The sequence below is a fragment of the Myotis lucifugus genome, unplaced genomic scaffold, assembly GCF_000147115.1.
Source record: "Myotis lucifugus unplaced genomic scaffold, Myoluc2.0 scaffold_406, whole genome shotgun sequence".
Taxonomy (NCBI): domain Eukaryota; kingdom Metazoa; phylum Chordata; class Mammalia; order Chiroptera; family Vespertilionidae; genus Myotis; species Myotis lucifugus.
Window position 1 is genome coordinate 123,506 of NW_005871454.1, and position 17,859 is coordinate 141,364.

Here is a 17,859-nt window from a genome sequence, read left to right on the forward strand (position 1 = left end):
CAATGATACATCTGATAAAGAGTTAACCTCCAAAATATATAGGGAACTCATATAACTTAACAAAAGGAAGACAATCCAATTTAAAAATGGGCAAAGAACCTAATAGACACTTTTCCAAAGTGGACATGCAGAAGGCCAAGAGATATAAGAAAAAATTATCAGTCACTAATCATCTGAGAGATGCAAATCAAAACCACAGTGAGATATCACCTCATACCTGTCAGAATGGCTATCATTAACAAATCAATCAATGACAAGTGTTGGTGAGGTTCTGGAGAAAAGGGAACCCTAGCACACTGCTGGTAGTGATGCAGACTGGTGCAGCCACTATGGAAAACAGTATGGAGTTTCCTCAAAAATTTTAAAATGGAACTCCCATTTGACCCAGTGACCCCACTTCTAGGAATATATTCTGAGAAACCTGAAACACTCATCAGAAAGAATATATGCACCCCTATGTTCATAGCAGCACAATTTACAATAACTAAGACTTGGAAACAGCCTAAGTGCTTATCAGCAGTTGAGTGGATAAAATAACTATGGTACATTTACACAATGGAATACTACATGGCAATAAAAAAGACAGAACTCTTAACATTTTCAACAGCATGGGTGGAACTGGAGAGTATTATGCTGGGCAAAATAAGCCAGTCAGAGAAAGACAAGTATCACATGATCTCACTCATATATGGAATCTATGAACCAAATAAACTGATGATAGAAAATAGCCCCAGAGTCATAGAAGCATGAACAGACTGTTGAACCTCAGAGGGCAGGCAAAGGAAGGTGGGTGGGAAGAGAGAAACCAATGAACTTGTATGCATATATGCATAACCCGTGGACACAGATAACCGGGTGGTGATGACCTAGATGGGGGAGAGGATGGGAGTGAACTGGAAGAGGCTAATGGGGGAAAGGAGAACCTATGTAATACTTTCAACAATAAAGATTTTATAAATTGCAAAAATAATGCCATCAATTTCTGGGTGTTAATTTTGTATACTGCTACAATGCCAAACTTATTTATTAAATCAAAGTTTTTTGATGAGTCATTAAGGTTTTCTATGTGCAAAATCATGACATCTGCAAATAATGAGAGTTTTACTTCCTCCTTTCCAATTTGGATGCCTTTATTTTTTTCCTCTTGTCTAATCACTGTTGTTAAGACTTCCAGAACTATTTGAATAAGAGTGGTGAAAGCAGACATCCCTATCTTGTTCCTATTCTTAGGGGAAAGATTTTAATTTTTGTTCATTGGGTATGATATTGACTGTAGATTTGTCATATATGGCCTTTTTATGTTGAGTTATGATCCCTCTATTCCCACTTTTCTAAGAATTCTTATGAAAAATGGATGTTAGATTTTGTCTAATGCTTTTTATGCATCTATTAATATGATCATGTGATTTTTGTCATTCAGTTTGCTTCTGTGATGTATCATATTTATTGATTTGCAAGTATTGGAACAGCCTTGCATCCATGAAATAAATCCTACTTGGTCATGGTGTATGATCTTTTTAATATATTGCTGGATGCATTTGTGAATATTTTGTTGAGGATTTTAGCATCTATGTCCATCAAGTGTATTGACCTATAATTCACTTTCTTTGTAATGTCTTTATCTGGTTTTAGGTTTAGGATAATAGAGCCCTCACAGTTTTTATCTGATCACTGATTGTTTTGTCAAGAGAGTTCCAAGGACATGAGGGGTCCTTGCATGTGTTAAGACACTCAAATTTCTGGGGCTCAGCACCTCCTACTGGCTGATGAACCACCATATCAATAACCTGTGGTTCCTGTTTTCAGTTGGCATAATCACCACCGAGTCAAGAGCTGCCTGTGCTTACATGATTAAGCCCTTAGTGCACTGAGGTCTAAGAACTTGATCACACAGCTGTGTGACACACTCAGAGAGAGCCCTATATGATAGAGGCCACATCATCAGAGAACCCTGGGCTCAGAAGTCCAGGAGGAAGCACCAACAGCTCTGAGATGCAGCTACTTCTGCTCCTGATGGCCTTTCTTCTGGTTCCCAAGGCACAGGCAGGTGTGTGACTGACCCCCACCAGAAGCCCAATGCCATGCAACATTGGCACAGCCCTGCTCACATGCTACATATACTCAGACACATTCTGGCTCTGGTCGATCCCCAGGCGCTTTCTCAACACTACATCCCACCTCCCTCAAAGACCAGCAAGTCTGAAACTGAGTGAAAGCAGCAGGATAGCAGGGCAGAGGGCTGCTCCTGAGGAGGGCCCGTGGGTGCTCTCCCAGTCCCTTGCCATCTGGAAAGTGGGCTCTTTTGCAAAAGCATCTGGAAGAAGGTTGAACACTGGAAATGAGAAATAATTCCACAGGAAATCACAGCTTGGCAAAGGGGACAGGCTTCCAAAATCAAAGCAAGGCCCACTAACATTCTAAAAAAATGTCTTAAAATCTATCCTCAGTCTCCACCCCCTTCTCCAAGCTTTGTAAAGAAGCTGAGGATCCAGTTGATCTCAGAGTTGGTGGCATCCTTGTCCCCTCAGGCTGGTTTGATCTCAAGTTCTCTCTGGTAATATTTCAGTCCCAATGTTCTGAATAGTACAAACCAGCAATCGCTCTGAGTTTGGTCAAAAGAAGGGAGAGGACCAAGGAGCATGGGAGGAAGGATTTTCCATGCTCTACAGGCACTAAACTGCTTGTTCCAGACACAAATCCCATTGCCCACATGCATGGCTGCAACAGGAATGGAGGGATTAGGTCTGCTCTTCTCTTTGTCAGAGGGAGTATCTCAGTCTCAAGGGTCAGGAATGTTGGGTAGTAAGCCAGGAATGTTGCCCAAGGAACCTGCAGGACGTCTTCTTGGTTATGGCTGATGACTGCAGATATCACTATCTGCCACCCAAGTCCTCCCCGCCTGCCCCTGTCCTTCCCAGTGTCCCTCTCTCCAGCCTCTGGCTCCATGGGCACAGCAGCAGAGTAGAATTTTTCTTGCAGGGAAAATCATTGGGGGTCATGAAGTCAAGCCTCACTCTCATCCCTACATGGCATTTCTTCAGATCAGGATTTCAGACAGAAAAAGATGTGGGGGTTTCCTTGTGCGTGAGGACTTTGTGCTGACAGCAGCTCACTGCTGAGGAAGGTGAGGAGCACAGCCTGGGCCCCACCCTTCTGCAGGCACCTCACAGGGAACCCTGTTCTCAGGGGCTGCAGACCTAGGGGCACAGAGGAGCACTTCAGAGGACAGGTCAGCTTTGGGGAGAGAGGGACAGGTCGATGCAAGTGGCCTGTTGAAGACTGGAGGGACTGATCAAAGGGGCTTAGGAAGGAGGCCAAGGTTGTGCCCTGGAGACCAGGGTACAAATGTGAGATATTTATGGTTTTGCTGAGACACAGGCAAGCTCAGGGTGTGACTGAGCACCCAAGATCTGCTCCAGGAAATGACACCTAGCCTGAGCTGCCAACAGCACAGGGCACAGGCATGCTCCATTACCAGCCCCATCCCCTAGAATTCCTCTCCACTCCAATCCTGCACTGCCCCCAGTTGTCCTCTTTCCTTTCAAGCCCCTGAGCTGTATCTGCTGTGCCTCCACGTCCCTGGCTGTCTCTGTGCAGGTCCATCACAGTCATCCTGGGCGCCCACAACATCAGGAAGCGTGAACGGAGGTCATCCTGGTGAAAACAGCCATCCGCCACTCAAACTATCACCCCAAAGTCAATGACATCATGTTGCTGCAGGTAGGGCTCATGGCTCCCCTGGCTCTTGCACACCTTAAGCCTGGGGTTTCTCATCTCCTGAGTCCTTTCTTCCCAGTGTGACCCCTTTCCTTGTCCCAGGGCTATGACTGTCCTGGAGTCCCTGGGCCCTTGCTCAATGAGAACTCCTGTCCTCTGCCTTCAGCTGCAGAGGAAGGCCACCCTGACTGCCGCCTTGAGCCTCCTCAGGCTGCCCAAGAGGGGAGAGCAGGTGAAGCCAGGGATGGTGTGCAGAGTGGCCAGCTGGGGGCGACTCAACCTGAACACCAGCACAGCCACACTGCAGGAGGTAGAGCTGGAAATCCAATGAGATGAGCAGTGCATCTCTTGCTACAGACACCGTTACAACAGAACCACAGAGATCTGGGTGGGGGACCCAGAAATGAATCAGTCTACTTTTAAGGTGAGATCCCCAGCATCGTCCATGCCCAGCCCTGGGCACAACCAAGCTTGCAGTCGACCTGGCGCAGTGGGAACTAGCCATATCCCTATGTCCAATCTCTGGTCCTGTCTCTCCGGGGAGCAGAGAGGCTGTCCCACAGCCACTGGTGGGCAAAGGCTTCCTAGAGGGGGAGAAAGACCATCAGAGTCAAATGGAAAACCCCAGGCCTAGGGAGGAGACAAGGCCTGCCCTGACCCTGATCTCCCATGCAGCTCCTAACAGGGACCACACACCCCAGGGCAACGAGGAGGGCAGGGCAGGGAAAATGTCTTTTGGGTATAAAAAGTAGTACATATTCATCACAGAAAAATAGTTAAATGTGGAACATGTAGATAAGAAAATGAAAATCACCAAGGCCTCCACCACGCAGAAATCATCATCACTGATCCTTCGGCATGTTCTCCCACACTTCCTCTATGTGTTCATTAGGTGCTGCTCCTTGCACAGAACTGGGGTTGGGCTGTTGAGAACTCCTAGTACCTCCCTTTCCATTGCTCTTCCTTCTGCTGTCACACTGGAGAGAGTGTTGGGATAATGTGTTTGCAAATGTATGTAACTGCTAGGCCAGGGACATCAGAGACAGGGTTCTCTGGACACGGGAGCCAATTAACAAAAGTCTAAGACTTCTGTTCAAAATGGTGGGGTATGAGAAGCCCCCTGTGTCATATAATATTTACATTTACAAAGGAGATTCTAAATATCCCCAAAATAAGAAATTGGAGTGGTGGTAAAAGAGGAAAGGGAGCTATCATTTGGAGTATTTGGGTGTGTGCAGGCCACCTGGTCCTCAGGCAAATCCACCCTCTACCTCACACCACCGAGCACACCCCTCCCCATAACACTTCCCTTCTCATACCCCAGCCACAGATTATCACGTCAGCCAATGTGAGCTTCTCAAGGGGAGAAGCGATGTCTCTCATATGCCTGGACCTGGCCTGTTAAATGATTATTCATGATTTCATCAGAATGGAAAAGAGCCAGGAGCCCAGACATGGAAACAGGCTTGGTGTAGTCACTGAGGGACTTCTGAGGTTCCAGCCCCCTGCTGGCTGCCAAGGCCCTCATGTTCTTATTCCTTCTTCTTGCACCTTGTGGCTTAGCAGTAGGAGTGCAAATGTGGTGACAGTGCCATTGTCACCAAACCAAGCTTGAGAACTTCCACAAACACCTGGTGTGATGACACCCAGCAAAACTAGAGGGGCGCAGTCAAGGAGGTGCGGGAAGTCACTGAGCCACACTCACTGCTCCCCTCAGGGGTTCGTGTCTAGACACAAGAAACACCAGCAGCTCCGACCTGGGCAGGCCTTTGGGGAAGATGCAGCCACTCCTGCTCTTCTTGGTCTTTCTTCTGCCTCCCTCCCTCCTCTAGGCTGGGACTGGTAAGTGACCATCCCCATTCCAGAAACCTGAGGCACTCCCCTACCCCCATCAAACCCCCTGTCCTTCTGACCCTTCTGCCCTGCACAGGCAGAGACTTTTCCTCCATTTGTGCCCAGTAATTCTGAATGCCTGGTCCCATCCCACCCCAGACTATCAAGTCTGATGCTGGACAGACACTCAGCAAGGATGGCCAGGAGGAAGCTATGCACTAAAGGGTTCAGCAGCTATTAGCCTCTCTCTTATTAACTAGAAAATGAGTTTTGTGGAGAAAAGTGTTTGACAAAAGATGTGAAGCTACAAAACACATTATTAAAACCCCTCACTCGCCCTAACTGGTTTGGCCTTGTGGATAGAGCATTGGCCTGCAGACTGTAGGGTCCCGGGTTTCATTCTGGTCAGGGGCACATGCCTGGGTTGCAGGCTCGATGCCCAGTGGGGGGTGTGCAGGAGGCAGCCAATCAACGATTGTCTCTCATCATTGATGTTTATATCTTCCTCTCTGAAAATCAATAAAAATATATTTAAATAAATAAATTAATTAGTTAAATAAATAAAACCCCTCACTCCGACCCAGAAGAAGGCACTTCAGATAAACCAGCTACTGTCATGGAAGCTGGACCCTGCTTAAGAACCAGTTAAATTTCTCAGGAGGTGTAAGTTGGCTGCGATCTCTCACCTTCTACTACAGTGAACAGCTGTCATAACAAAGTTCTCTGGCACAAAATCTCACCACACCTGGTCTCCCCCTCATCTTGAAAGTGAGTGCAGGCCATGCCCAGGAGAGGAGCCAGGTGTGACTGATCTGAGCTGTGGCTGGATGACTGCACAGAGGCTCCCTGGCTGCCTTGGCTCCTCCCCAGCCTGAGTTGCCCATGTTCAGCCTCACCTGCCCTGCTTCCCAGGCCCTCGGCTGCTCCACTCTCTCTGGCTGTGCCCTCTCCCATCCCTGTGGCCTTGAATCCCATCAGACATCAGGCAAAAGCTAATTGGAGTCCATCATTCATGCAGCCAACAAATGTTATCTGATAACCTAGGATGTATTAGGCACATGGAGTAGATTATTAAAAACAGCACCAACACAGGCTCAGAGTATCAGGAGACACACTGAGATCTGTTCCATCCCTTGGGACCCCACTATCTGCAAAATAGGCCGTGTCTCCTCCATACGTGTGTCTGAGGAGGACTTGGAGAGCAAGCACTGTGCCCCTGTTCTTAAAGGAGGATTCTGAGGCCTGAGGTTCAGAGAAGGTTACTGGGCCACAGCTGGACCTAAGAGACCCACCCTCCATTGTCTTTAGGGCACCTAGACCACCCACCTCAATCATCTCCTTCCTAAGCCTTCCCTCCTGACCACAGACACTGCCAATCACCCACCTTCAAGCCTTACCCTTCAGAGGGGACATTAAGCCAAGCCTCACTCCAGCTCCTACATGGCCTACATTCACATTCAAGATGAGGAGACCAGGTGTGGTGTATCCTTGTGAGCGTGAACTTGGTCCGGACAGCTGTTCACTTCAGGGGAAGGTGAGAGGCTACAGCCAGGCTACACCTGCTGAGACCCCTACAGGGATCCTGTCCTTCATCCTGGGAGCTGCAGCCCAGGGCAGCTCCTCAGGATCCTGGTAACTCAAGCCCATGAGGCTTCATCAGAGGAGCCCTCTGAGATCATGACGGAGCAACAAGAGGCTGAGAAATAGGACAGGTAAGCTTTGGGCTCAGAGGGTCAGAGGTGACTGCAAGTGATGTAGCTGACAAGAGAGGGAGGGACCACACTGGGAAAATAAAGCTGTAGTGGATGATGAACGCATGCATTAGAGCAGGGGTGGGCAAACTTTTTCACTCGAGGGCCACAATGAGTTCTTAAACTGGACCGGAGGGGCGGAACAAAAGCATGGATGGAGTGTTTGTGTGAACTAATATAAATTCAAAGTAAACATCATTACATAAAAAGGTACGGTCTTTTTTGTTGTTGTTTTATTCATTTCAAACGGGCCGGATCCGGCCCGCGGGCCGTAGTTTGCCCACAGCTGCATTAGAGTCAAAATGTAAGCACAAGTGATTTTGTGATATTTCCTGAGTGTAAGAGAGAGCTCCCAGCTCCCTAAGCTCAGTGTCATTAAGAAGCAGAGTCACTCAGCCCCCTGGTTCCTGTAGCCTCGGTTTTCCCTACCCTGCCCCAGCTGTCACCTGCCCTTTACCACTCCTATGCTGTATCTCCTCTGACTCTACCCCCACCCCCATCCCACAGACCCCACTCTGCTCTCAGTGCACGTCAGGCAGTGTCACCTGGGGGCCCACACCATCAAGGAGCAGGGAAAGTCCCAGCTGGTCATCCTGGTGAAAAGAGCCATCCCGCATAATGCTAAGAGCTTCTCCAAAGACATCATGTTACTGTTACTGCAGGTGAGGAAACCTCCTGCTGCTCTTGCAGTTCTGGGTTCTCATTCTTCCTCCTCTCACTGTGATGTGTTTCTTTATTTCTTCCTTTCCCGGCTGTCTGACCTGTCCCAGTGGTTCAGGGGTGAAGGAAGACACTGCAGCTTCATCTCAGTGTCCAGGCCCAGAGGCCATGGACAGACCTGGACTCTCTTGCCTCTTCCCCATCAGCTGGGAAGAAACATCAAATTATCTAAAGCTGTGAAGCCCCTACAACTGCTCAGGGTCAAGGGCTGGTGATGCCAGGACAGGAGGGCACTGTGGCTGGCTGAGGACCCATGGAGATGGTACTCTACCAACCACTCTGCAGGAGGTGGCCTTTCAGAAAAATTAGGAATGCAAATTCCACTTCCCCAGATACCACTGCAAGGTCACCAGATTTGGGAAGGACAGCCAGGGGAGAGGAAGACTGGCTTTGGAGTCAACTTTCAGCATTTACCTCGACAGGTCCCAGGAGATAGAACTTGGGAAGCTCTAGGGTATGGGAGTGGTCATCTCTTCATGCCTCGTCCTGAGAGTTTGGACAGCCTGGTCCACAAACCCAGTCTTTGGTGTTTTCCCCTGGGGGATCAGGGCTGGAGGTGAGGAAGAATCAGTCATCTCACAGCAGTGTTATCCCGAGTGTCCCTGGGTATTGGAGAGAAAGGCTTAGCATGAGTCAAGCTGGAAGGGACAGTCAAAGCCAGGCTGGAGCCCGGGGACCAAGGGAGGCAACAAGGCTGGCCCTGACCCTGATCCCCCCACAGCCCCCCAACACAGACCACCCACCCCTGGGCAGCCGGGAGGGAAGGACCCCGAGGAGTCCAGCTCAGTCTTTCCTCTTTCGGCTCACAGGGAGACCCACTCATGTGTAACAACAGGCCCAGGGAACTTTCTCCTGTGGAGAAAAGAAACCTCCAGGACTCTTCATGAACGGCTCATACTTCCTCCCCTGGATACAGAGAACATGAAGAGCCTCTAAAAGCAGGTGTGAGGCTGACTTTCCTCTTGGCTTGACCATCCGTCTGGGGGCAGAGGCAAGAATCCCATGGGGCGGGCAGTGTGGAGTACAGGGCCTAATAAACACATCTCTAGAGCCAATGCCACAGAAGTCTTATTCAGTGAACCCCTTTCAATAGGTAACAACACTGCTCCATGCTCCCTCTGCTGGCAAATCTGGTCTTGCTTCCTCCTTTCTCCCCCCAGCCTCCATCCTCCCTAAACCCCATACAGTACAGTTTCCCATCCATTTTGCAAGCACACCTCTTTGGTGCTTAACCCTCTGGAAGGTCTGATTCTAAGCTCCATTATTTAAAAAACAAAAACAAAACACTTTCTCCTCAGAAATGGTCCTCTTTGGGCCTCAGAAACTTCTTATCTAAGCTAAATTCTATCACCAACCCCCCGCCCCCTCCCCCAACAATTTTGCTGAAGGAGGAGCAGGTCAGTGGAAGGGGAATAACTCTGGGGCCCTAGAGGCCAGGGGGCCATGCCATGGGCACTGTTTCCTGTTTTCAGGGCCTCTCTCTCCAGTGGGGGCAGGATTCTCCCACAGTGTGGACTGTGCTCAGGAGGCTCAGAGGCTCCTATGATGACCCTCAGCCTACTCAGGTCCCATTTCCCTGCCCAGCCTGCCCCTGGACAGCACTGAGCTCATCCAGCCTCCTTCCTGCCTGGCTGACCTTCCCACACCAGCCCCTGTTTTGTATCTGAGTGCCTGGACACCAGATTCTCCCCACACCTCCACCCCCTACACAGACCACCTTATTTTGAGCCAGCCTCTCTCTCATCTATCTAACCCAGTTCCCAATATCCTGGGTGAATTCTCCTCTATTGCTTCCTCACCAGACCTGAACTGCCAGCGCACCTGATGCCTATCAGAAGAGCCAGAATCTACTTCCCACCTGGGCAGGACCAGCTCAGTGCCTTCCAGCCGAGTATCCCCCCCAAGAACTCAGCCACTCAGCTACCTCAGCCCCTTTCAGCCTGGCCTGGCTGCAGGTCCTGCCTCCCCCTGCTGGCAACCAGGGTTATGGCACCTTTGTGAGCCTCATGGCTATCAAGTACCACTTTGCCATCCAACAATAGATAAAATGTCCTTCTATCTTTGTGGCAAGAACAAACAGGCTCTGTCCCTGCCATTGGGACACTTGCCATGATGAGTAATTTCCTCCAAATTTTCCTGGTTCCTCTCCTCCACCAGGCAGATGGGTTTAGCACAGATAGGTCTGTACTTGAAATCCACAAGAAATTTTGTCTTGAAAATAATTAAACTCTCAGTGTTTTCTCTTTATTGCACATACAGTTTCACATGCCAGATCGTGTTTGGTTCCAGAATGACAGTGTGAAATGGACGCCTACGTGTCCTGAGTTTTCCAGTCCACTCAGTGGAGTCCATGCCGGGAGGTGAGGGAGGAGGCAGCCAGGGCAGCCTCACCTTTACTTACAGCACAGGTAGGGGGCATTAGCCTCAGCCCGCAAACCCACAAAATGCCACATTTCAAGTGCAAGGCAGCTCATTGTGACCCAGATGACCCTATTTCAGAGGCCTGTATCCTCCAAACAGCACCACCCGTGGCTGGAGTGACAGAACACAACAAATTCACAACAGCTGCACAAACAAGGAGTCAAGTGGGACCCACATCGAAAGGAAAAACAGCTTCCTTAAAGAGAATAGCAAATGAACCTCAAGGATATGAGGAACAAAACCCAGCACATTTAAGTGTAAGCTGGAAAGCAAATAAAAGCTCATTTTTCACACTAGACCATCCCTACATCCATGTGCCAAGTGTTCCCTGGGGCTCCCAGCCCTGGGAGGAGCACAGGTGAGAGAAGAGCTGAATGCACCTGTCAGATGAGCAGGTGAAGTGTAGATGGTGCAGGAGTTAAGGGGCAACAGGACCCCATCTTGGCTATTGTTGGCCAGTTGTTTTTCCAATATATTTAGAATCAATTCAGTTCTATAAAATACATCTTGGTACACATCGATTTTTCAAGAAATGACATTTTTAAAAATGTTTTGGTTCCAATCCACAAACATAGAATATCTTTATATTTAGGACTTCTTAAGTATCTCTTAAAACAATTATATAATTTTCACCAAAGAGAGCTAACACATCTTCTTTTAGCTTTATGTTTAGTTATTTGATAATTTTCATGCAATTTAAATATTAACTTTTTCAAAAGTTAATTTTTCAAAATTTCATATAGACATATGATTAATTTTAAATTCATTTTATCTCTAGCAAATTTCTTAAACTGTCTTCTTAATTCTAATAATTTACCTGTGCTTTCTGTGGCATTCTCTATATACAGATTATATATTAATTCATTTTCTTATTCTTCCACTTCTGGCCCTAACTCCAATAGTTAAAATATTTAACACAATGTTGAAGAGAAAGTATGACTGTGGCTAGCTATCCAGGTGTCCTTGTATTGTTTCACTCTCAAAATAAAAGCCTTCTAAATTTCACCATCCTGTATAATAAAAGTCCAGCAACCGAAACGGTGGAACGACCAGAGACCAGAATGACCATGGCCCCTTGCCCCAGCTGGCTCCACCCTTCATGGAGCAGGTAGAGGTGATCAGGCAGGCAGACAAGCAGCTAAGGGAGATCAGGCAGGCAGGGAAGTGGTTAGGGGCAATCAGGAAAGGAAGCGAGTGGTTAGGGGCTATCAGGCAGGCAGGCAGAGTAGTTGGGGCTATCAGGCAGGCGGAAAGCAGTTAGGAGCCAGTGGTCCTAGATTGTGAGAGGGATGATCCTGCTGCAGGATCGGGCCTAAACTGGCAGTCAGACACCCCCCAGAATACTATGCTGCTGTAAAAAAGAAAGAACTCTTACCATTTGCAAGAGCATAGATGGATCTAGAGAGCACTATGCTAAGCGAAATAAGCCAGTCAGAGAAAGATAATATCACATGATCTCATTCATATGTGGAATATAATGAACAACATAAACTGATGAACAAAAATAGATACAGAGACATAGAAGCATGAGAAGACCATCAAACCTCAGAGGGAAGGCAGGGGAGGGTAGGAGATGGGGTGGTAAAAGATCAACCAAAGGACTTTTATGCATGCATATGAGCATAACCAATGGGCACAGACACTAGGGGAGTGAGGGCATGTGTTGGGGGCAGAAGCGAGCAGGGAGAGGTCAATGGGGTGGGGGGAGACATATGTAATATTTTCAATAAATAATTTAAATTTTTAAAAGAAGAGAAAAGGATAATATTGTTGATAGTGAAAAATCAAAAGTAAAGAGGATACTGAACAATAAATGGGGCAGAAAAAAATTCTGAAAGGAAAGAATGGAAAGCAAAAAATAAGAGTAGAGAGTAGGAAAAGGAAGACTTAAAAAAAACAAGAAGATAGAAGAAAAAAGTTATGCAAAGGTAACAAGAAGAGAGAGACAGGTAATAAAAAGAAAGAATGGCTAAGAAAAAGGTGTTGGGGTGGAGGGGCAAAGATAGAGTAAGTAAAGGAAGGGGACCAGTAAGACATATGAAAGAGTCTTAGCTGGTTTGGCTCAGTGGATAGAGCATCTGCCTGCGGACTGAAGGGTCCCGGGTTCGATTCTGGTCAAGGGCACATGCCTTGGTTGCAGGCTTGATCCCCAGTGGTTGTGGGGAGGGGGATACAGGAGGGAGCCGACTAATGACTCCTTATCATTGATGTTTCTATCTCTCTCTCCCACTTCCTTCCTCTCTGAAATAGATAAAAATATATGTTTAAAAAGAGAGAGAGATGAAAGAAATAAAAGATAAAAGCAAAAAACTTAACAATTACAATAAAAATGTCAAAGTAATAAAGCAGAAAAAATAAAGAAAACATTGAAAAAAAGAACAACAAAAGAAAACAAACAAAACAAAATTTTTTTAAGCCAGCCAAGTGAAGATTGTCTGGGCAGCTTATGTTGTCTGTGGCTCACTGTTTTGTATGCTAATTTCAGGCCTTCTGGGAGGTACTTTTGTGTCAGCCCATGTCAGGAGCTGTCCAAGTCTGCCTCTCAGTGTCCTGTTGTAGCTGGCCAGTCTAAGGCTCTCTGAGGACCCCCTCCTTCTGTCAGCTGCTCCTTCTCCGCCCTGCAGTTGCTTTGGTCTTTCTCCAGTGTCTTCCAAAAAGAGTTTTTAGGGTGGAGGCAGGCTAGCATAGCTAGGGCTAGAGGACCCCTTACTTAGAGATTTTACCTTCAGGCCCTCATTGAGAGGAAATGAATCTCTGCTTCAGAGCCATATTCCTCAATCTCTACCATATCCTCTAACCCCAGTTCTCCCTGTAATGACCTGATGCAGGTGCAGATCGGATATAGTCTGCTGCCCTTTCTGTACGGGCAGTTTCAACTGCTCTGGGCTCAGCAGGATTGATAAAAAGAGTCTCTGGTGAGCATGTTACCGGCCCAGCCCCAAGGAGGACGGCTAGCCATTTCCTCATGGCAAACAATAGCTCCTGAGGGTCATACTCTTGGTATATCCTCCTCTGAGCTAGTCTCCCTAGCCTCACCAAACTGCCCAGCGGGATAGCTCCCAGCCTGTAAGAGAGGCAGAGGTACTCTACCCCTCCTTTCCCAGTACTGGCTGGCTGAACTGACAGGGTGCTGGGGTCAGCCTCTCCACAATGCAGATACAAAACCCATCTCTCGCTGGTCTGTCTCCCCAATATGAGCCTTCCTGGTGGTGCCATGGGATGCTGTCCAAAAATAAACACATACAAAGAAGGAAACAAACCAAAAAGCCTGCTTTGTGAGAAGCTGGTGTCCTTGCACCTCAGGTCCAAGCAGGAGGGGTTACAAAGTCAGCCCCACGCAGGTCTCCCCTCTCTCCCCACAGCTGATCTCTGTAACACTGATCTCTAGCTCCACTCAGGATCCCAGCTCTCAGTGCAGCACAACAATTCCTGATCTGTCTGTCTCCAGCTCCAATCCCTCTCTGATCCTCTTCCCCTCCCCACGCCACATAATTTAGATGCTTTGTGGGGCTCTGTACAATGCCTTTCAGGAAAGCAGAGGGTCTCTCTAGGTTACTGTGGATGCAGCACACAGGCCCTTTTCTATTCTGGAGCCACACACTGCAGCACATCCTTCCCAGCAGTGAATCTCTCCTGCTGGGGCTGCCAACATTAGGTGTGTGGTTTCAGTGGGAAGGTGTGGGCCCAGCCTGTCAGGCAGGTAGTTCCCCCAGATCCTTTTGCCTGATGCTGCAGGGCCTCTGCTTCCCGTTTTGCTGCTATTCAGGGCTTGAGATCCATACTCTGGATGCCAGGCCACACTCCCAGGGCAAGGGAGCTTTGTAGCCACTATCACTTGGGCCTCCCAGCCAAGCACCAGCTCCAGGGGGGCTCCTCTTTTTATGATTCCCCCTCTCTTACCATTCTCCATGTTTCCTCAGTGCTCCTTAGACAAAATGCATCCAATCAGCTATACTTCTCTTGTGTTTTTGTTTTTGTTTTCAACCTGAGTGCACAATATTTTAGCTGTAAACCCAGTCTCTGGCTGGGAGCAAGGGCACTTGTTAGACCGCAGCCATATTAGGTCTCATGATTTCGACTTTTACTCATGACAGTCTATATCTTTACTCTTAAAAATATAAGAATTTTCTGCTCATATTCATGTTATGTGCTTCTAGCTAAATAACCTTGATGTATAATTTAAGTCTCTAAACATTTTTTAAGATCTAACCTATGGCCTAATCTATGGTCAATAGTGTGTAAATATTCTATATGTGTTTGTAAAGTATATAATCTGCATTTGTTGGTCAGTGTGTCCTATATATGCTCATTCTTTCATCAGCTATTCATAACTTCTATACCATTACCAATCAATTTATAAGATGTGTCTAAAAATCTTGCCAAAGGATTATGAAGTTGCCTTTTCCTGGGTGGCCTTCACTCATTGTTGCTGTTGAGAATTCAGCCTTTAATCACCATTCTTTGAAAGTCATCTTTCTTTCTCTACTAATCTCTCTTTCTTAAGATTTCAGCCATTTCTTATGACATTGGTATCTAGTGTGGATTTCTTTTTATTATTTTACTTCATTTTAATTACATTTCCTAACCTTTCATTGGATTTTGTTCATCAGTTTTGAAAAAATCTCAGCCACTATCACATTATCCCTTTTCCTATTCTTTTTTTTCTTCGAGAACTTCAATTAAACACATGTTCAACCTTCTAATTATATTATTTTCTATATTTTGTCTTTATGCCTCTCTGTGCTCCATGATTGGCACCTGTTTCTAAGCTACTTTAGGTTAGAAATTCTCTTTTCAACTTCTTTTAACCTGTAATTACTTTATTCACTGTGACTTTAATTTTGGTTATTATGTTTTTCACTTTAAAAATTGTATTTAGTTCATTTTTCAAATGGTATGTCTCTTTTAAAATGTTTATGTTCCCTGCAACTCTTTTAAAGCTTGTTTTTATTTCAACATACTTGTTTTGTAATCCATAACAGATTATACAAATAATATTGTCTCCATATTTAAAGTAGCTGTTTTTTTATTTTGTTTTGTTTTGTTTTGTTTGCTGGTCTTATTGTCATTGTTTCTTAGTCAATTCTTTGTTTGCCTGTTGATCTTGGTTACATTTGACCATATGTTTATAATCATACTAGAGGCCTGGTGCACAACATTCATGCACAAGTAGGGTCCCTAGACCTGGCTGGTTTTCAGGACCTTTCTTCCCCAGCTGCCAGCCAGGCCTTCCTTCATTCCATGTCTCTCCCTTGTGGTCAGGGCACATCATAGGGACCAATCAAACTCCCAGTCTCCTGGTCAAACCCCTGAGGGGACACGTTGCATATTAGCCTTTTATATATATAGATTTGCAAAATAATTTCAGGTGAGGTTCTAATCTGGAATTAAATGAATTTTGTCTAGATTTGTATTTGATTCTGTGAGCTGCCTTGGTACATATCCATCACAATAACACAAGCTTAAGGCCCTAACTTTATATGGTCATTAAACTTAAGTTCAAAGTTTTGGGGTTCAGCAAATGCCCTCAGATAAATAGCTATCTAACTGAACTCCCAGTATTACTATAGTTTTGGCCTGATAATCACTCCTACATTGGCATTTCTTTAAGGTTTTGACAGTTGTTAGACATTTTAAAAAGTCTGTTTTTATTTGTTTTAGTGGGAAGGTTAGCATGAAATCCTAGGTCACAAGGTCACTAGTAGTGAAATCACTTCCTCACATCTCTGTCCAGATCATTGGAGGCATAGGTTTTACTCCCCTTTACCACATGTGCAGAGGTTCTGTTTCCTTTTGTTTTAAAATTAGACTAATGTCTTTAAAACAAAATTAAGTGTTGGAAAAATATAAGTAACAATAAATTAAAGTTACCTCAAATACTAAGGTACTAATAAAATCTTATACTATATTCTCTTTTTTCTATGGCCACAGTGATTTTATCACTTTAGGCCAATTCATGTCAATAGCAGAATTTTGTTTAAAACATGAATAAAATAGATGTGATACCATCATAATTAACTTGATTATTAATTAATTAATTAGCAGGAAAAGAGCAAAAAGAAGGCCAGATAATATAGACATGCCATTTGTGTCAGGAAGCTGCAGTTTCACACTCTCCAGGTCTGTTTGCCTCAAATCCTGGGGGAAGGAATTGGACGAAGAAAGCACAGATGCATGCCCAGTAAGGTCTGAATGACACAGGAAATGTGATTACGCCAGTCACACCTGAGAAGAGGTCATTGGCCAGAATAGGCATGGCAATGGCAAGGGTACAAAATCTAAGCTACAGAAGCTCCTGAACAAAGGGAGTTCCCTCTTTGGCCCTCTTGCCCTTCTCTCTTGCTGCTTGCACCTGACTCATGCCTTACAAGGCTCTCATACTCTGAACACACCCATATGGCCAACAGCCATGTGGACACAACACATGATGGACTGAGGGACTGGGAACTAGCCCGATGCAGTGCCAGACCCAGCTCCACATTGGAATGGAAACTTTGGACAATGGCTTTGCTTTGAGCTCTGCTGATCCCCCAGCTGCACCCTTTCAGGACTGATGTAAGGGAAATGGGACTTTAAAACCAAGGGATATAACTTCATGCAAATAAAGCTTTCTACCACATCTCATCCTCCCATGGGGTTCTCTGAAAATACTTATTCCAGCAGGGTCCCAAGAACCCTACTCCCACTAGCAATGGAGAAAATCCACACCTGCAATTCTCCAATAACAGATGGACTTACTGCTCTAACCATTTGAACATTAAAAGATGTTAAATATGCCCTGAGAAGGAAGTTGTAATGATCAATGTGTTGCTATGTTGGTTTAGGAGATGGTGGTCATGATCTGTTACTCCCTCATGCATCACTCTACCATGGCCCTTCCCATATGGTACTCTGTTCCATGATGTTTCAGTCTCCCCCAACACATGGTCAGCTCTCTAAGGAAGGAGATAGATCTCCAATATATTTGGCCTATAGGATACAGAAGGGCCTAAACACAGATGCGTGAAATAAATTATCCTGATGGACTTAGTAACATAGAGATGAGGCACTGGGGGTTCTCTCACTGGGGACTCAGGTTTCTGGGCTCCAGTACCTCCACTGGTCAATACCACATCCTACAGTCCCCACCTGCACCCTTGGGTTCCTGTTTGGGGCTGGAGTCTGCTCTCGTGTCTGCTCTGAGTCATCAGCTGTGGGAACTGATGTGGTCACTGCATACTTCTCACACAACCACCCAGAGACCATCATCAGGCAGGAAGCTTGGGGGTGGGGATGCTTCATAGAAAGCCTTCTCAGATGAAGCACCATAAAACCAGAGGGGACTCAGGTCACAGAGCCCATTCCTACCTCGTTCCTTTTCTGAGAGCTAAAAGAGAGCACAGAGAAACACCAGCAGCTCCGACTGGGCAGGCTTCCT

General features: G+C 46.3%; 1 pseudogene; it reads left to right on the top strand.

Annotated features, from left to right (window-relative positions):
* Window positions 1-1,992: 1,992 nt before the first annotated feature.
* LOC102433928 lies at window positions 1,993-10,063 on the top strand (annotated as a pseudogene).
* Window positions 10,064-17,859: the final 7,796 nt, after the last annotated feature.